Raw genomic sequence first — 21,424 nt, forward strand, 5'->3', positions numbered from 1 at the left:
CTGCGGAAATAGCTAAGTAAACAGTAATAAGTATGGTGTGATACAGATATTCCATGTTACATGGAAGCAAACAATCTCCTCCACCAAAGTGTCACTGCTAAAACAGGAGATGATACCATTTTAGGCTTCATTTTAGTTAGTGATAAGGACTTTTAAGTGAAATTCAAAACAGAAAGAAAGCTTAGTTTAGTGATCACAAGTCAATTCAGTTTTAGCTAAATGTAAGGCTAAATATGAACAGACCTGTAGCTAAGTAAGAAGGTAAACCTGAATAAGCAAAGGGAACTGGATAGTGAATCCAGGTAGAATGAAGTCTCAGGGCCTCCAACATCAAACCCAAGGTGCCGATGTTATTAAAATTTGTCTCAAACAAATGGGAAAAAAAATCATGGGAAAGGACTCCAGAGCTAACTGGATGAACAGTCATTTCAAGAAGGATGTTAAGAACAAGCAGAGACTCAACATGAAGTAGACCTTGCAAAGAACAGTAAAACAAAAGACTAAAGGAGAAGTAAAGCTGCTACACAGTGACTATTTAACCTCTAGATGGAAGGCATTTTCAGTTTAGCCTCAAAACTAAGTGAATACTTTCATTCAGTTTCAAATAATATGATGTTTTAGTGGGAGCAAAAGGAAGATGGAAAATGTTAATAAGGTTATTGAAACGTAAATATCTTCAGCCGAGATAGGAGTAACACTCAAGAAATGTTATTGCATTCAAACAGGGGGAGATCAAATAATCTCAAAGAACTGGCATAGGAATCTCCAGTTAAAGCATCACAAGAGAGATTTTTCAACAGTCTTGCAATCAGATGAGGAGAAGGATATTGGGGTATGAACTGGTGTTGAGATGACTGAGAATATGATTAAAAAATAGTGAATGTAGTGCCTGTTTTACAGAATGAAAAAAATGTAACCTAAACCAACTGCAATCCTGGAAACCTCATCTCAAGGGTATATTATACTCTATAAGAATTTCTTTTTAGAACAGATGAAAAAATATAGAAAGAAAAGAGAAAATGATATGAAGTGCAATAAGAACGAATCAAAACAAAGTCTTGTGGGACTGACCTCTTGAGATTGATATACAAACAGAGGGAGTAGATTTTGTCAGTTTGATTTGCATTAGTGGACCTGAAGAATTGCTATGTGGGAAACCTCAAGCAAAATTGAGAAAACGGGAGTTATTGATGAAAATGTAAGGGAGGTAGGAAGCAAGGAAAATAGGTGAGCAAAGACTGGAATGGGTAGTGCTGAAAGCGGCAGGTTGAAATAAAAGGTTGAAATGTTACTAGTTAGGCTCATGATTTTGGAGTTAACTTTATTTAATATTTTCATGATTGAACACCACAATTTTGTCGGAGTTATTCTGATGACACTGGCACAAAGTCGAAAGCTCCATCAGTGCTGAGGAATTCTGGAATACTACAGGGACAGGCAGTAGAGATGGAGAAGGGCTAGTGACATTGCACGTGGATGTTGCATGTTGACTTTGCAAGGCTTTACCTAGCGTACTGCGGGTGATTCTTCTCACCCATGCCCAGAAGCAACGAACTGAAACTGGATCAGGTGCACAGAGAGGCTACTAAGAAGACTAGAAAATCAGAGAACCCATCTTTATGGAAAGGACATTGCAGAAGGCTGACTTGTTTATCTAAGTAGATTGTAGTGCGGAGGAGATTATGATTGCAATCTATAAATATATCAAGGGTGTAAACACAGTGAGGGGAAATAACTATTTAAATTAAAAGGCAATGTTGGCATAAGAAGAAATAGACATAAAAAGATTATAAATGCATTTAGACCTGAAATTAGGAGAAGGTTCCTAAGCATTATCCTAGTTCTTCCAGAGAAGTCATTGGTGTTAAAAAGACCTAACTTTGAAATGAAACCAAATACATTTATTAGATCAGTTTTAGGATACAGTTGTTTGTGATATCAAGGGCCAGGACTCAAGGGAGGTCCTAGTCCTATGTTCCAGTGAAACACGTTTAAGATCTTTCCCAGCTACAGGAATAGAGTTATGGCTACAGAACAGCATTTATACGCACCTTCCTCTGTGTTTCTAGGAGTATAAGCACCTGTGATTATCAAAGGACAAAAGTAGATATTTTTTTCCAGGGTGGGAATAAGGCTAAAAAAAGTGCATTTATTACCAAAGGCATGCAGTCTCTGCCATGCTTTCTGCCCCTGCAGCTTATGAATGTATTTCTTTACCTTTGGAGTTATTTGTAGTAGAATTGTTTGTTCCAGCTGAAGAAAAAATTGGCTATGAAGTTAAGACTGGACTGGGGAGCACAAGTGTAATATCAGATGGAGACATTTAGTACAGACATACATTTGGTAGAAAGTAGGAACTTCGGGGCCGGTTGTGGCTGACGATGCAGTTCTATATCTTTTATAGCTAGAGCCGTGACACATGTAGTGTGACAGCCTGTGGAAAGGCACCAGAACGAACTACAGACTCAGGATTATTTGTAGGACTCTGTTTTTGCCTTTTCCGCAGTGAAGGTATTGTGAGAAATTGTGGGGATATAAAGTCAATACTGGCTGTGAAGAACTACTGAGGAGGGTAACCAGTGCATCTTCTGGGATCCAAAGAATAATGGAACAAGAAATGTAAGGGGTAAATTATATCTGTTATCTGGATTACCCTAATTACAGGGAAGAATTCAGAAAGATCCTTAAAGAAAGTTTGAAGGAAGTTCCGAAGAGATTTCAAAATTTACTGGGGAGATTGTATAAATTCAGAATGAGACCGTGCCAGCTCGACAAAATATCTCAGAACCTAGAGAGTTTCTAAGTGGCTATTTTAAGCTGCTTTTGCAAAATTAATTGCAAATATATAAGCTTTAATCACTCTGAGATCTGGCTTAATTCCAAGACCACTGGTGCAGACTCACAGGGAAGTCAGAGCAATGCAGCACATCTCATTGTCTCCAGAGATATTGCTGCTACGTGCACCTCCTGTGCAAGGTTCATCCACCACACAGGGACAAAATTTCAGTTTGTATTTTGGTTTTCTCTTTGGGACAGCAGCCGGGATGGTGTTGTGCCCTTAGCAGTTGTCTGGCTGCTATGTGTGAAGAATTCATCCCAAATTCAGGGATTCAGAGCATTGTTGCTCTGCATTATAGAAGAAACACCATAACTTTAATCCTTACCTGACATCAGTGTTATGTAGCAAGGGCAAGAAATTGAGAGTCTAGGGAAAAAAAATGCATAGACCCTTTTCTTTCTTAATTTAGTTCTATGGACGTCTGTTGAAATGAATACACCCACACATGGACACACACAAACCTAGTGTTCTTGTCTACCAGCTTAAATATGATGATATGTTTAGACATCTCATATGCTATGACTCTTCCTCTCTCACACTGTTGGGATTTAGGATTGGAAATATGATTTTTTTAAAAAGTTAAAACAATAATCAGAGATGGAGTGGAATTTATCAGTCAATCACACAACACTGAGTGGCAGTTTCCTTCCAAAAGAGACAATACAGTTCTTGTATGTGCAATAGATGTTAGAGGGAGAGGATGAATTTGGTAATGCCAAGATGTAAAAAGAAACATGTTTGGTTAAATGAAAGGTATTGTGGAAGGAAAAAAATAAGTAGAAGAAAGAAAGTTTTGATAGAATTATTAACTGAGATTCTATGGTTTATGTTCAAGTTATCTTCCTCTTCATATATCCCCTTCTTGAAGAAATAGTTAATCTGAAGATGTTAGTATTGAAAAGAATATGGGGAAGCAATTATAACATGGGGGAATGTGTGATTTTCCCATTTGAAAGCTGTTTTGGTGGTGTTTCTCCGTGGATACCACATTTGTAGTTTCATTTCTAGCTGAACTTTCTGGTTAAATCATTAATGTTGTCCAAGCATGTTTCTGAGGACATCTAAATCATCAGCACTTTAAAAGGCAAGTTACTTATTTCAGTATTGAAATATGGGATTAGAAAACCACCTGTGGGCAAATACGAAGGAGAAGAAGAGCAGGAACTAGAACTCCTCTTATACCAACCACAGACTATTGATTCTGCTCAAAATATTTCAGGCACTATTCTACTAAAACTGCCATCTCTCAGGGCTACTATACCTCCCTCCACCTCAGCTGTACACCATGTATTCCCTTCCACTCCTTTGCACGTGCAGAGCTGATCCCTTCCTGCAAGCTGATCTGCCCAAAATTCGATCGCTGGTTTTGGAAGGTTTCAGCTGGAACTGGCTAGTCGCCTGTTTGCATTAGTGCCAGTGCAAGGCGCAGAGCAGAAACATGCTCTCAGTTCTGCATCAGCACCAGATCAGATGAAAGGTCCATGGACCCCCGCCTGCAGCGGTTCAGTCGTTCACTTCGGCAACTGGTCACGTTCACGCCGTTCCCTTCTCTTACTGTGGGGAGTACAGACCAATCTTACTCTTAAACACTGTCCTCATCACTAAGAGAGGCAATATTGGGAAAAAGGAGAAAGGACAAATTCTTGATTTCTTCTCTTTCCTTTTCTAGCATAATCAAACATTTTTAAAAGCAGGTGAGAACGCTATGAACACTATATATAGTCCCACTATGCAGGCAAGCACCCTCGATACCAAGCAGCGGAGTCATTCTCACAAGCTTACTCTTTATCACAGTGATTTCAGGCAAAGTGAAACTGCTCTAACTGGGGACACTCAAAAAGCATCGCAGTGCCTCAAAGTGAGTTGTAGGCTAACGGTTAGGATGCTCTTCAGTCAAGTACAAACTCTAGCTCACATCCTTCATGCATGTATTACAGCAGGTGGTTATATAAAATACCTCTTATCTTTCTAAACAGTGTGAATCTAACAACTCTTTCGTTTAGCATCCAAATCCAATGAACTATCCATTATTTGCGAAATCATGGTTGTAATAGGGCTAGGTGGGGAAAAATGTTTGATAAGACTTTCAACAAAATCAATAGTGAGCTTTTTTTCTTAAAATGCCTCTTTTTTTGCTGTGTTTCTGCTTTAGTGAAAAAGCAGCCTAATAGTGAAAAATTATCAGCTCGAAGGCAACAAAATTAGAAGTTTAAAAAAATCAATACTGCCTAAAAGATAAAAGCATATCTTTATGTTGGGAATGACTGCAAGTATTTCCAAGGCATAGTCAGAAAAAGAGGATCCAAACTATAAAGAATAATAGGAAACCTATTCCAGTTTAAAAGAGATACTGAGAAATGTAGAATATTTTCCCATTATTGCCATAGGAAGTACAGAAGAAAGTGATATCAAAACTGGTTTCCTGGAACAGCAGGGAGATGTATGAGGCTTTTGTATTCTTCATCCAGTGTCCTGTGATCATTAGATTGTGTAGATGTGTTTAGGAGATGGTCTGAATTGATTCCTGCCATCTCAAGTATACAGAGGATAAGAAGGAACAGGTAAGAAGCCCATTGACGTCAATGAAAAGATTTCCACACTGGCCTTCAGATTAAACTCCAAACATTTCTTTTAGATGCAAGAAACATAGTTTATTTGGTAGGTGTTTTTGTCAATTTAGGTCTATAACGTGTAACGAAATGTTTGTAAATTTTTGCATTGTTATACTAACGAAATATTTCCCAGCTTACATGCCAGCTACCTAAACAAAGTAAAGATTCTTGTTTATTCTGTGTGTATAGTGTTTCTCCTGCATGCCCTGCCCTCAGTATGTGAAATTGGTCCTAGATGTCCAAAATGACTGCCTGTAACTCTTCATGTGGCAGTCACAGCGACCAAGAATAACCGTGCACAGCTGCTCACGAGAGAATTATCTCGGATCTCCCTGCTAAGACAGATACAGGTGCATTCACATTAGTAGAACTTGGGACCATATAATACAGAATGATGAAGTCACTGGAGTTTATTCTCAACAAAATTATAGTGAAAAATAATCAGTTACAAGTTCTGTACCATTCATTGAGATCCAAATTGATTTTTTTGTTACTTCCTACAGAAAGATCAGAATAAAGAAAAATTTTATTGAATAAATGCAGATTGCAGTAAATAATTCAATAAGCCATGTTTCAGTCTCATGTGCAACTGCTGTAAATATCAATGTAGGGCCAAATCTTTTGGGCTTTATCTAAGTGAAGCCAATTTCAGTTAGCTTGCTGGGGCTATTTATCCCAGTTTTGCCTCCAAATATATAATAAATGCAAAGTGCAACCTGATTTGAATGAGCCATTCCTACTGGGAGCTGGGAAACAGGAAAAAAGTGAAAATTCTGTTCTTTGAGGGAGGAAAAATCTTCCACTTATTTTTTATTATATGCTTTGATTTAAATTATAGAGTTGTAATTAAGAATTACATTATTTTAATTTGAAAATGAGTCTGTTTTTCAATGATATAAGGTGGTGCATGGTTTAAAGCGTGTGCTAAGAGTTCATTTCATTGCATCTTATATTTTAAAACCATATTGTGTGAGTCTGTTTACTTCACATTCATCCTCCTTCCCCTGCCTTTTTTGCATAATATATTGGTAAGTAATAAGAAGCAGCACTGCAGCTACAATTTAATGGGAAATACAACTGTTTATTGAACCAGATACCCATTATTAATTTAACAACGGAATACAAATGCTTCTGGCAATCAGTGCAATAATTCTGTTTCCTTGATTACTCAAGGTTTGCCATTGGCTTCGGTGGAAGCTTAATCCAACCCTCAGAGGGGAGAAGTGCTGCTTTTTAACACTTGTAAAGAAAGAACAAGTACCAGCCTAATTCAGTTACCCTGCCTGCATGCATTCCCTCTGTCATCTTTTATAGACATACACATCTCTCATGTGGTTTTAAGAAGAGGTTAAAACTATTCTCTTTTTCATCATTTTCCTAATATTTTACAACTCAATTGGAATGCAAAATGTGTGCAGTAAAGAGGCTACAAGTAAATTTTTGTAATGAGTTATCAGAGCTCACAGTAAGTTAAAAAAATTCCCATCTTTGTCTTGAAATTGTACTGCCTACTTTTTCAAGCAAGCATTGTATCATGCAAATCGGAGCACTACATAATGGGGTCTGTAAAGATCTGTACATTTCAAAGCTAATCTGGAAAGGATTTACACCAGAGATTAATTTGGCCCAATGAGACTCTAGAGGGCAGTCTTGGTATAGTAAAAGAAATATATATTTTTCTGTCATTAGAAACCTCAATTATGTAGAGTCAGTACAAAATGTTATAACAGAGTTTAAAAAGCACAACTATTTTTAAAAAAGATTTTAACGAAGTTGTTTAATTTTATATGAAATATGAAACCCTTTTGATGTAAGATAATAATTCACAATAAAATAATGTCATTAAAAAGGCAGTATATTTTTTATATTGTTAAGTAGGATATCCATAGGGCAGAATGAATGCATCAAACCAAAAGTACAAAATATGGTTTGCTTCTTGGTTTTAGCTGTTTCAAGCACTACTCTATTCATACAATGCATTTCCATCAGGAGTTTAAAACTCTATCAAAAGTCCACCAGAAGTCCTTTGCTTAAAGAGAGTAGAATAAAATCCAACATACAGTGCAGATGCAAATTTAATGTCAGTTTTTAAAAGATGTGTTTTACTTTATAAGTAATTAATCTTTATACACAAGTTTTGACTATTGTCGGCAGAAATCAAAATTGCGTGCCTTGTAAATTTTTAATTGAGCAATTCTTAGATTAAAAAAATGCATTAGTCACTTTGACTATGTTTAATATTTTAGAAGAATTTGTTCTGCAAGAAAACAAATCATTGGTAATGAAAAACAATGTGCAGCTTGTAAGTACTTACTGTGCAAACTTTTGAAACATGTAACCTTTGTTTCTTTGCAGGCAAACAATATTGCAGGCTTGTTTTAAAATAGGAACTTGCTTGTTGTGTAAGACTTTCATCTGTATGTTTCAAAACATTTAGAAGGGAAAAGAGAATCATTATTCCTATTTTATAGAGGGGCATTGCTTTCTCTGTTGACTACAGCAGTCATACTGCAAACTACTCGGTGTAACGAGGTTAGTCAAGCGACTGTAGCTTAGCTGGTTTGGGTCACACACACAAGTTGGATAAAAGATTGGAAGAGGTGCTAAACAGACGACAAGCCAAGCTGCAATCCCGTAGACCTCTGCTCAGCAGTCCTTCATTCCTGAAGCAATTAAACTTCCTAGCTACCCCCCTCTATGACCTTGAAAATTTTGAGGGGCAAAGAGTCTTAGTTCTGCCGATTCTCCAAGCAGGAGGGACTTTTCTGCTCCAGCTCTGCTTGTTTATGCTCGTGGTTGAGCTGGACTGCGAAACTATCTGCTTCTCAGCCCATGCCACATGGGAGGCTGATCAGCTGTAGTCTTGGGGCCTCTCTAGAGACTGGATTTGGTAGCCAAAAATATAGCTGCATCCATTTAAAACACAGCCAGACAAAAAGAAGCCACATTTAAGAAAAAATATCACTCGGTTACAGACTTTTTTTTTTAAATCTGGCAAGTAGAGCATTCACCCAGCACATGGAAGCTGCATTCAGTTCCCTCTCTGGCCCAGGAGGCTGTAAACCAACATTTTGTGCAAGTTTGTTCTTCCTATTTTAGTGGGATGTCAACCTACACTCAAAAAAAAAAAAAAGATTCATAGGGCTAGTGGGAGAAATAGGGAGGAGCTTGAAGAAGGAACACATTGTAGGGTTGCCCATGCTAACCACAGGCAGGCTGGGATGCTGTACCTGTTAGGACAGGTAAGAAGTATTTACTGAACAATTCTGCCTTTTCTACGGCGTTACTACCATTTTTAACACTAGATCTATCTCTGGCCTGTGCTGATGCAATGCATTAAAATAATAGTAATGATGATTTGGTATATTGGAAGTCCTATTCTTTTTCTGCTCGTGGATGTGTCTTTCACTTCTTAAAAGTATGCAGAGAAGCTTTCTCAAGTTATGAGCATTTTTGGTTTGGTATTTGAATTTCAAAACTGGACCCAGAGGTCCTGGTGATCAGTGCTTATGCTGTTTTGCAGTCTCTCTGAAACTAGGATTCTTTCTCTCATAAATTAAAAATACATAAAAAAATGACAAGACAACAACTATGCCATTCTTGCCTACTGGAAAATGCCTTCAGATTCCTATTGATGAAAAGGGCCCTTACAGAGATTTTCTTCTGCTATCCAATTTCTTAATTCAAATTGTCATTGATTTTGTGTAATGCTTGATTAAGATTAATACAAAATAGCATAATGTTTAAAATAAAAACAAACTTGCAGTCTTCTCTGTTCTCATTTTCCTGCAAAGTTTGCTAAAGCATAAACTGTAAGTGTAAGCAACTTCATATACACTTATGGTTTTGAAATATATAATCACATGAAGCAACTAATGCTTTTGTTGATTTTTTTTCTTTTAAAGGGAGAAGTGTTTATTAAAGACTTAGTTCTTTTAAAATATAGTGATATAAAAAATAATGTAAGTAAGCCTTTTAGGTGCAAGTCGCCTCCAGTGAATAAAGAAAAAGATCTGTAGGAATATTTATACTTTCCACTTAGACAATTAATTGAATTAAAAAAAGATACAATCCAGCAAAGCAATGTGTATTTCATGAAAATTTACTTTTCTGTTACAATTCATACAATTATTACTAGTGCTAATAACCCTAACTCTCACAGAAATGTAAATAGTTGAATACTAAAAGCAATGCTTGTTCTAGAGAAATACAACAGACAGCAGAGTACATGGAAAGCAGTTTCCTTTAAACAAATACTACATTCTCATTATGTAACTTCTAAAAACTTTTAAAAAATGTTAAAACAAAGCAACTTCCTTCCAAGAATAAAAATTATTACCTTACAAAGGTGATGCCTTTATCCAACTCAAAGCTCCTTGCCTTATTCTTGGTTCACATAGCATTTTTGTGAACCACACTTTGAATTTTTAACTGACAGTAGTAGTACCACCAGAATTTCACTGTTGTGAAAATTCAAGTGGAAAAAATATAAAATTCAGAAGTTATTTTATTTTCTTTTGTGGGGAAACTGTCAACATAATAAAATGACTTCATTTATCATTCTCAGTCTTAAAATACAGACTTAGAAATATGGACTCTTGCTGCCTCTTAAAAGCTTCCTGTTGATCTTTCCCCATCAAAGGGAGCTCACGTACCATAAACAAAACCAGCTGGGCTAGCACGGCAATAAGGAGATGGCAGGACAGCATACGGCAAGTGAGAGAAGAGGGGAAGATCCCAAAGCCAGTACCACCACTGGACACTTCCAGTGGAGGCACCATAGCAGAAGAGCAATTGTGTCTCACCTGGAGTTTGTTGGGACTTTGTTGCTTCTCGTCAAACCAGGCTAGAGGGTTTGAGATAGAAGATGTCAGTTGTCTCCAATCATTTCAGCTGGTCTGTTAAGACATATCGCTTTTCTTTACTGGTCTTGGTGGTAGATCTATTACCAGCAACTTAGACATCCGAAAAACGCTCTAGGTATACATGTAGTTTACCTTAGATATACATATAATAATGAAGTTCATAAAAATATTTCACCCAGATGTATCCTCAGTTTTTGTCCTCATAAACATTTGTAAGTGTGTAGGACACACTAATTTCTAAGGACAAATGTCATGGAAGTCTACAGGCCTCTAGGTGCCATAAATTCCCATAGATGGAAACTGAAATGCCTAAATCCTTATCACCCGCAGCTTGGGCCTCTCTAGGTGTTCTACCACCTGTCAAAGTATGCAGAAAGGGAAAGCATATACTCCAATAGTCCCTTAAAGTGGAAAACAAAAAAAAAAGCATTTAGATACACTGGATTAAGGATAAAAATGTGAAAGAGCTTAATCATATCTGAAGTAACAGTAGAATTTCTCAGAAAGTTTTCAATATTGTAGTCGATCACATCATCTAACAAGCTTCAGATTGCTTAGAATAAAAGCATGCTAAAGATATGACAGGGTTTGGCTACTTCATCCTAAAGCAGCAGATGACGTGATAAACTTGGGGATGGGGGTGGTGCTGCATTCCAAACATTTTGAAGATGAGTTAGCTGTTTGTAGCAACACCTAGACACAATTTCTGGTAAAAAGGTTAATATCAAACTAAATCAATATAACAGTAGTAAAAGAATTGATTACAATCTGTTGATCTCAAATGGTGATTGTAAATGACAATACATAATCAAATGGATATATTGTCCATAACACAGGTTACCTCAATATTGATGGAACTGTAAATAATAAGATGCCTACATGGAATGACTGGATTTCTTACAAATTTGGGTGCAAATTATCACTCTACGTTTTTGTTCAGAGAAGTACAATATACATCACTTATCACAACAATACAATGGGGAGAGTACAGTGTCATTTTAAGGGAAAGGAAAAACACTGTGTGTTAGGAAGCAGCAATTGAGAAGCATTTATACTCAACTACGAATAAACAATTGAACTTGAACCCTCCTGTCCAATGCTGAGGCTAAGAGTATATTTTTATAGTCCTTCACAGACAGATATTATCCATATCACTTGGCCCATGTTCCAAACCAAGCAAAAAACAGTTAGCAGAATTAATGCACTGCTGAGAGAAAGTCGATACATTTTGCCTTGCTCAAGGCTTTTTGTCTGCTCTTAACAAAGTACTAACTAGAGTCATGTGGCCACAAGATGCATTGGAAAGTGGAGCTGAGCTTGCTCATCCTTGCCTAAAAAATTAGAATGTAATGGTACCCTACAGACAGCTAATCTGATCTTGGAGGGAGAGATCTACTTTTTCAATATATGTAAAAAAGGAAGAGATAATCACTAAGTTTAAGGAGGTGCAATATTGAGACCCCCCTCCAGCTGACAGCATCTGCCTTCTAGTGCTCCATGGTCTCAAAAGTATATTGATAAGCCTAACAATAGAAATTTCCTCAAACATCGCTTCTGTAAAATCGATGGTGCCCTATGAGGCAGTCAGCCCCTGCTTTAGCCTTTTCTCCAATATGAAACACAGTTCAGCAAAGTTTGCAGCAGTTGCAGATGTTTCTGCCGCTTGCTGGGTTAGAAGCCAGTCCTTCCAGAGACACTGTCAGTATCTCCCAGTAAGGGCAAGTCCAACTTTGCAGAATTGAGGTGCTGAACGTTGTTTGTGTACACTGTCAAGAGTACACTGAATAATTTTAACCGCAGGTGTAATTGCGTCAGCCTTTGCAAGAATTTCATGAGGCGTAACCTTGAACTCCCAACTTTTTTTCTAGTCATTATACAAAAATGACATGAATATAGATATAAACACTGTTGACTGTCTCATCTGCCTGTACATATTTACTTCTTTAGGAAGGAGGATCCCATTTCTTCTCTTTTCAGGGAAGAGGAGAAAGATTTTAGAGACTCAGGTCCTGAGTGAGAAATGGAAGCAGAATACACAATGTACCTGACTTCTATTATACACACACTCAGATACTAACATGGGCTGAAAAAATGGGTGCTTTTAGTCAAGGTCATTTATCCAGTTGGGTGTGCTGAGACCTTGTGCTGTAGCAGTGAGTCCAGGATTTCCCCTCCTGAGTGGAATAACTAACAAATAGCTACAGCTGAAGATATTCCAGTATGAATTGAGAGGGATGTAAATCACTGTCAAATTAACAAGGTTGACAAAGTGGTTCAGAAGTTCAGCACTGCTCTCTGAAAGTGTGAAAACATAGCACAGAGAATACAAATGAAACCTGCAGGATTCCTCTTAAGGGTCATTAATCTTCATACCATGCTAAAGCTCTACCCAAAGTGTGTTTACAAAAACTGTAAACAGACATTAGCTGTGAGCTGTAGAAAACCTCAAAAATATTTAGATATGCTTTTGTTTAAGATACTGGGGCAAGGGCACCCGACAGCCATTTAAGGGGCATTTGGGCCTAGGCAAATACAACATGCTAGATCTGAAATGCAAGGGTTATCGCTGGAGCACAGTTAAGAGACCTCTAGCTGGCTCTTCTCTGTACAAGGGGAACCTTGGCTGGCAAAGGGCTAAGGAATAATCTTTTCAAGTATAAGGGAACTGTCTCACGTAATGATTAATTGGGAAGGAGTGGCAATTCTTCTATCATGAACATGCTAGAGGATTAGATGTCTTGCTCTTCCCTGTCAGGATGGAAGATTATTCGCGGTTGAAAAGACTTGAGTGCTAGCAAGGTCAGCATTATTACTTTTGTTAATCTTGATGTGGTGCGATGTTTCTTATTTAATGCTTGTTATTTGTATATCTTTATTCTGTGTAAAAAAGAGCTGCTGCCTTAACTTCCAATTATGGTGTGTGACTGAGATAATGTGAATGGGACAACAGGAGTGGGAGTATGGCAGCACTGATGAGTTCTTTCTTTCTGCCTTCTGCTGCAAAGCAGTTGTCGTCTTGTTTATTCTCTAAAATTACTAATTGCCACACTGCAATCACATAAAAGCCAAATGAAAACACCACCCAAGCACTTCCACAATTTTCTCTTGTTGGTGCATTCAACAGTTGCATGAGTTATGGCCCAAGGTATTTTAGGGTTCTGCACTCCATGGCTCCCCAACAGAGACTGCTGTGCCTCCAAAGGAAGGGGTATTTATAGAGCCACCGACAGATGATGCTCGTCAGTAGGCATTTACCTGTGACACTCACTGCTGGAAACTCTGTGCCACAACTTAGTGTGGTGGTCCAAGCAGAAACAGTAAAGCATACCATTTAGTTCATTTTACAAACCACAGAAACATCATAACAAGGCTCACAGCCCTTTTATTAAGGGGAAGTAACTCTCATTTTGTCACCAAAATGGGTGATATATTTCCTGTCAAAGTGAACTAAAATGTCTGGACAGCAGACAGTGGTGTGGCCTGTACAAAACATTTGATCTGTGAAGAAATTCCATTGATAAATTCTATTTTTCTAAGAGCAGCCATAATTATAAGTACCAAATTACTTCAATTTCTTAGTTGCTGTCCCAAAATAATGGAAAGCCATTGTCAACCTAAATAAATTCTTGGTTTTTTATTTATAAGAATTTTCCAGCATGTGTACAGGAAAGAAAGTGTGCTAAAAATTGTAAGTGTGGCTTTAAATCATTAATATATTATATGGAGAAGTTCTGACCTAGGAATTTTTAAAAGTGTATACATGCATGTGTGTGTATATATATATATAAATAAAATTCTTTGAACCTGCCCAGAAATCAGCTTTGCTCATTGACAAATTAATCAGACTTTTAATGCACCCTCAAACGCGACTGTTGAACAGTAAGAAAGGCACCTGTGGGTATTCCTCGTGACGGTGCCACAGAAGCTGGTGGCCTCGAATATGCAGCAATCAGCACTTCAAGCCTAATGACTGTAAGTGGGAGCACAACCTGTTTGATATTCCATTAAATCAAAGAAGGAGTAGCTGATATGTTAATGAGGCCAACTATTATAGACAGAAAAATCTTTCCTCTTCGTTTTTAATTACTACTATGGGATCGTGATCAGGGAGAACACATGTGGTTCTTTCTGTTCTATCCTAGTACCATCAGTACGATAATATCTTCTTTTAATTCTGAAGCAATTAGTTCACAAGGCAAAATAAAGATAAAATCTCCATTTTCTACAGTCTTGTTCGAAGCATTTCAACTGACAACTAAGATCTTTATAGCTGGTTGGTTTGCTTTTTTTATTCTGCTGTATTAAAACTATTTTACTTTAGGTTTTTAATGCTGCTGTTAATTTTAGCTTCATTTCTGTTACTATCACCTTTTCTCTATTTTTAAGTCATTACTTGTTGGGATTCTTGGTGTTTCTTTCTTTGTTTAACTGCTCTTTGTCATGACTTTCCAGTATGTTCTCCAAAACCCAGCTGAACCCAAGACTTAGACAGTATTTCAATAATAACTGCTGGAATTTTGCATTTATTTAAAATACATCTGTGTCAAATACATTCAGAAATTTCTTGCAATTCCACTCCAGGCAGAAAATCTGCAGGATGCTTTGCAACTGAAGAGGGAAAGTTGAGGATAATTTAATTGTTGTAGTGAAAAAAGATGTTATGGAACAGGCAAAGGGGACAAAACAGACAAAAGCATCCTGTGTGTATTTTACCCTCCGCTCTGGAGAAATGCCGGCACATCATAAAACAGATACGAGAGAGGGAATAGCGATCTACAGCTACAGAAAGCATTCTGTTCTGCAAACAGCAAAAGAAGTCTCACCTCTGCCCCACTCCTTCTCCGCAGTATTGCCCTCAGAAGCTCCCCTCTCAGCTGCCTTTAGCTCCGGCAGGTCCATGCAGATCCCACCACCGCAAAGGGATGCTGTGCTGTTCCTCTTGGCGGCTCCTCAGCGAGGGCCAGCACAGAGGAGTGCTTGGCTCCCAAAACATGCAGGAGGGCATTGGCCCGTGGATGCCTGCCCTACTGACACAAGGATGCCAGCAATGGCTGGAAGAGGCTGTAGGAAATTCTGAGAGCTGTCTGAAGGGGGAAGACCAGTTTGCCCTGCTGTTGCTGGCTGACTGCTTCCAGACCCTCTGATAACAAACGCAGAGACTTCATCTTCCAGCAAAGGAAGGAAAGCACAAACCAGGGCTCAGTTTTGCTCCATTTTGGAGAGAGAATTATCCTGCACAACAGCTGAGGCTGCTACTGGGCCCTCTGCCACACACTTTGAGGAGATCCACCCGGCCAAGCTATTGCTGTAGTTCCCCCACTGGAGTCCTGTGAAGAGGACACTTTGAAGAAGGACTCTCCCTGCTGGCTTTTGGTTGCCCAGTGACTCAAGGTGACCAGGACTACCTGAAGGGACTACTTCCCTCTCAGGCCAAACCCTTGGAGGTGATTTCTTGGGTGCTCACTCGTAAATCTCTGGGTACCGACCGTGGATCTTCAGCCCAGGGCACCTCATGTTCCTGTCCAAGTCCTCAGGAAACTGCATGCTCCTTCTCCCAGGAAGGTGGGCTGTACTCCCTCTGCAGTTGAAGGCCAGCCTTCAACAGCCGACTGGGTGCTACACATGACTTCTCAGCACGATTTTTATAGATCATAGAGAAGTCACTGCACAACAGCATGCATCCAGTTTGGGGAATGTGATCCCTGAAGGCCAAACCTGTACTTTCTTGCACCACAATTATTTTGATGAACTGTGCTGCTTACAAGATCTTCTCTAATTGACTTAGCAGGCTCATTTGTTGTTTGGCCATTATAGAATTTTGACAAAAGAAAGAGCTGGACAGGCTGAACCATGACTATTTTATGAGCACCTCCTCAGTCACCAAGGGCTCTGCTATAATAAGCCACAGGGTTTGCAGAAAACTTTCCAAGATGCCACCCTTTTAGCAGGAACTCCTCAGGTCCTGGAAACCCTTTTCTGTGATCAAGTCCAATATCACAGCTGAGCCAGGAAATTACGGATTTGAAAGAAAGAGTAAAAAATACCACACTTCAGACATTAATAATTTGGGAAGAGTCTTTTAAAAGGAGTACAGCTATCCCCAGCCTTTCTCTCAGGCAAGCAACATGGCGGGTGGGACCAAGACCCAGGTAAGGGGCCCTCTGCCCCCACCACCCTCCTCGTCCTCTGCCTCCCATATTTGGGCGTCTATCGGGCCACAGGCCCACCACGCCCAAACGCGTCATCATGGGCCGCGCGCATCAGCCGCAGTCACGGGCGCCATCACAGAGGCCTGCTGATGCCACCGGCCCTATATAAGCAGGGCCCCGCAGCCGGCCCGCAGAGCGCCGAGCTTCCAGGCCCTCAGACGCCAAGCATGCTTGGAAGGAAGAGGAGCCGGAGCAGCGAGGCGCATGGCTGCCCACCTTGGCGTGGGACGCCACGGAGCCTCTCCCCGCCACCGCGGAGGAGGCGGGCACCTCCCGCCAGGAGGAACGCCATCGCCCCTCGCGCCGCCGCCGTCGACAGCCTCGACCCGCCGGTCGACGCCATGCAGCGCTTGGCCGTAGGCCCGCCGCCGGACGCCGTGCAGCCCGAGCGAGTCTGCCTGACGGGCGGCGGCAGCAGCGAGGCGGCTGGCGGCCCACCTCAGCGTGGGACGCCACAGAGACCCTCCACGCCACCGCGGAGGGGGAAGGCACGTCCCAGGAGGAGGAAGCGGAGGCAGCGCAGGAGGAGGCGGAGGAACGCAATCGCCCCTCACACCGCCGGCAGCATCAGCCTCGATCCGCTGATCGAGGCCATGCAGCGCTTGGCTGTAGGCACACCACCAAACGCCGTGCAGCCCAAGCGCGTCTGCCTGCCAGGGAGCAGCCGCGGCAGCAACACGGGTGGCTGCCCGCCTTGGCGTGGGACAGCACGCAGACGGTTCCTGCGACCAGCAAAGGGGAAGGCACCTCTCAGGAGCCTGAGGAAGGACAACCGGTGGAGGAGATGGAGGAACAACATCCGTCCTCGTGCCAGGAGAGCGACGATGGCCTTCGCGCACACAACCATCGTCATCCAGTGCACAGCGGTGGGCACGTCGGGGAACGGCATGGGGCCCCGGCGTACCTCTCTGCTGAGGCACGGTGGGAGGCCCAGGCGTGACATCCCACCGAAGGACGACGTGGAGCCCACGGAGGTGGATCCACCTCAGTAAGAACCATCGAAGGCAGTGGGTGCACCTGCCACAGGGATCACCTGGCTGCACCCCAGTCACCCAGGCTCCTTTGCCACACGTGGTGCCAACACCATCACAGGAGCGCCTGGCCAGCTCCCTGCCGGCGGCCCAGCCTCTGCACCTTCTTGACTGGACAATAAACTAACTACGAAAGAATAAAAATGCTCTTGTCCTCTCTTATTTAGCACTTGGGCAACTGCACCTGCACACCCGCGTCCCCTCCCACTCGGTGTCTTTGAGTAGAGGCTCTTTCTAGAAACTTTCCATTTCTGTGCCCACCCGCGCGCTTTGGCGGTGCCTTACATTCTGGGGTTTTTTAGGCTGTAACAACAAAAACTTGATACTAGTCTTTTAAATAGAGTAAAATTGTCATAATTAAAGGCACCGAACCCTAGGAATTTCTCGTTTCCAAACTATTGGTCTCAATACAGTGCCAGCTAAAGTTACGGAGGTCATTCTGGGAGTTACTGACAAACACCTGAGAGACAACGCAGTCGTTGGTCATAGCCAACACGGGCTCACAACTGGAAAGTCCTGTTTAACTGAAAACAAGGTCCGTGGACTTCCCACAGGCTCACCTGCGGCATCTCCCACCACTAAATAGTTCTTTTGCTCCCAAGGGTTGCCTGGGCCCTTCTTCCCCATCCCCACCACTGCCCCTCGTGAAGAGCTGCCACCTCTTCCGCACCGAGCCCCGAGCGAGAGGGGAGGAGAGGGCCTGGCTTCCATTGAGCTGCTGCCTTCCCCAGGTGGCAAGGGACATCCCCATCAGCTCTCCTGCCTTCCCCAGGTGACAAGGGACATCCCCATCAGCTCTCCTGCCTTCCCAGGTGGCAAGGGACATCCCCATCAGCTCTCCTGCCTTCCCCAGGTGACAAGGGACATCCCCATCAGCTCTCCTGCCTTCCCCAGGTGACAAGGGACATCCCCATCAGCTCTCCTGCCTTCCCAGGTGGCAAGGGACATCCCCATCAGCTCTCCTGCCTTCCTTGCTGACAAGGGACACCCACAACCTTGCGGAAGTTTGTCCCGCTACCACTTCAGACAATCCCTAGCATCAGCCCCACCACCGACCTGAGGCACACCCACCCTAGCAGCTGCCCCGCACGTGGGATTTGTCCTGCTGAGCACAAGGTAGTGGTCCTCACGCCATACAAAGTTCCCTCCTCCTCTCCATCCTGTCTGGATGCCGTGGTCATGGGCCTTGCTAAAGTCAGGGTAAATGGCAATCACTGCTCTCCCCTTGTCCCGCTATGACAGTCACCTCCTCAAAGCAAGCCTCGTGGTCCCATGGAGAAGTTGTCCTTGGTGAAGCTGTGCTGGCTCTTCCCTCACGTCACCGTGTCCTTCGTGTGCCTCCAAGTGATCTTCTGGCAGATGTCTGAGAAGGGCAGGAACTTCTTCCTGGAAACCTGCTGGAAGGCTCCAGTTCAGGAGCTGCCTCCGATTATTCTGACAAAACAGGAGAGGTCTTTCTCAGAATGGGCAAGCAAGAGACCACAAAAGTGGTGCGAAGCTTCGTCCTTCATACTAGTATGGAGAGCAAGGGTTCACCTCAGAATCAACCCACCACCCCCTCCACGCCCCAAGGACCACCCTCGGGGGCCTCCGACAGGCTCCTTGCGTCCTGCTGGCACAGCAGCCCAAAGGATGCCAGGTCCTCTCCTCCCCTCTCCTTCAGGGCTCCGTGCAGAGGTGGCACCTCTCCACGCTCCAGGGGCAGGGCCAGGCGACGGGAAAGAAGGGCTCCCACCACACTTGGTAATCAACAACTCCTTTCTGGAGTGCTGGCAGACCTTGCGCAGGCTGCTTGGGCCTCTCTTTCCCGTCGGCAGGATCTCGGGATGCTTGGCCCCTCTCATTTTCTTTTTCATTGTAATGTATAGGTTTTGTCTTTATTTCAAGGGGAAAGGGTGGGAAATAGGGAGAAAAGTGAAAATTTCTAATATTTTAACTTCAGAGAAGTGTTGCTGAGATACTTTTTGCCTTGAATGAGTTTTATGTTTCTTGACTGTGGAGTCATAAGATTTGGGGTCAATCAAGTTTCCAAAGGAAGAGAATTCCACATTAAGGACACTCATCTTTCTCTTTGCTTGAGAAAGGCTTTTAATGCTTCTGTACTGTCGACTATAAAATATGGAGCAAAAGGGTGGGAATATTTAATATACTGGAGCTGAAACTAAAACCTGGACAATGAAGCATGAAATGAAGTATGCTTGAAATCACAGAGAAAAAGAATTAACAAATAGGTAAGACAGAGAAAGTATGTAAAGGAACAATCTTTATGAATAAAAGGACACTAGGATGATTGTATCTTGAAGAGGACAAAATTAAAGACAGAATACATTCATGAAGAAATAGGTTACAGCACGTGTAATCATCAGAACACTTAAGGATGTATCATAAAAATCTCTTTTCTCCTTTGAAGTATTTCAAAAGTGATACATGGCTGGATCGGATGAAGAGCACTGAGCGCTTCAGAGGTGTAGGAATTTAAAGTATTATAAAGCAATTAATTGCATTCATTACACTGCGCTGCTTAATAGTATTATATACTTGCCTCTTTTGAAGGAAGGACGCTCTTCTGTTTCCAGTGACAAGCTTTCTAAGGAGAAACCATAACAACAAGAGAAACATAAAGAGTTTCTATAACCTTGTAATCACACATGTCATACACAATGTACTATTTTCCCTCTTTATAGCAGAAATGGTCAGAAATAATATATAGTAGATGCTTCAAATTATGTTTTCTGTGACAGAAGTTAATTCTAAAGTAAGTATTCCCTGAAAGAGAAACAGAGAAAACATTTTTACATGTCTATCATTTGTCCTTAGAGGACACAAAACAAATATGTTTTTTAAAGCTTGACACTGGTATTATTCTGTGTGGCCTCCGGCTATATGCTTTTTCCAGTTTGTAGAATTGAAGGGATAAAAAAACAGCTTTGCATTAAGAGGAACACATTGTACAGGTTAATCATAACCATGCAGAAATCAAAATGCTGCCAACAAAATAATGGCGTACTAGTGCCAAGGGAGTCACCAGGATGACTGTGAGGGAAGCTGTGGGAGAGTAACAACTCCTTTGCATGTGTGGAAGTATTTCAGGCATGTGCTTCTAAATTAATTATTGATGTGGCTGAAACAGAAGTTTTTACTACTGTCGACAATAGCAAATACTCGTAAAAATTTAATTGGCTAAAAGTTAATTTCAGTGTTCCTCAATCATGAAATGCATTAATTGAGAAGAGCCTTTTCTTAAGATGTTTAAATTTTAAAAGGGAATAAAGCAGAAAAGCAGAATCAGGCAGGGGAATTTAACAAATGTAAAAATGTTGACAGAAGTGAGAGTCATTACTTAGTTAATATTGTATCAATTAACCAAATTAACCATAGTCCCTGATGAGAACTAAGTAGAATAGCATAATTTTCTAGTTTGACTCATTCACATTATACATTATGTGTGTACATTAGTGTATACAAATCAGACAAACTAAAAGGCAGTGCCACACAAAATGTGGAAGAATCAGACAAAATAGTGTTTGTAAGGATTTTAAATGCTCTAAATCCATTAAATAATAAATAAATCATATGTTGTACTGGTGACAGTTGCTACTTTTGAAGGAGAGTGGCTAGTCTGTTCGCAGCTACAAGCTTTCCTTAGGCTGCCATAAGAACATCAGAAAATCACTTGCCTATATTCTAAATAAATAGCATCCCAAGCCATTGGTAGAAGCACTTAGGGATTTTCACTTTAACTACTTAAAGTATAACTATAAAAAATAAGAAAAGTGAACACGAACAAATTCTTTGTGAAGTTGTGTGACATCAGGCTGAGACTGACACAACAGCAATGATAGTCTTTTTGGGTAATACTGACACTGAG

The 21,424-nt window shown here is 41.2% G+C and overlaps 1 long non-coding RNA gene across 2 annotated transcripts; it reads right to left on the bottom strand.

The window, feature by feature from the left end:
• Positions 1-5,639: 5,639 nt before the first annotated feature.
• On the bottom strand, positions 5,640-21,111 carry LOC142028856 (uncharacterized). Of its 2 annotated transcripts, XR_012649728.1 has the most exons (4): positions 18,803-21,111; positions 10,257-10,349; positions 7,766-7,866; positions 5,640-5,786 (listed from the first exon to the last, which is right to left on the bottom strand). It is a non-coding gene; the product is annotated as an uncharacterized LOC142028856 (long non-coding RNA). The 2 variants fall into 2 exon arrangements; XR_012649727.1 differs by lacking the exon at positions 5,640-5,786 and having other exon boundaries at positions 6,560-7,866.
• Positions 21,112-21,424: the final 313 nt, after the last annotated feature.

The sequence above is a fragment of the Buteo buteo genome, chromosome 3 (genome assembly GCF_964188355.1).
Source record: "Buteo buteo chromosome 3, bButBut1.hap1.1, whole genome shotgun sequence".
Classification (NCBI taxonomy): domain Eukaryota; kingdom Metazoa; phylum Chordata; class Aves; order Accipitriformes; family Accipitridae; genus Buteo; species Buteo buteo.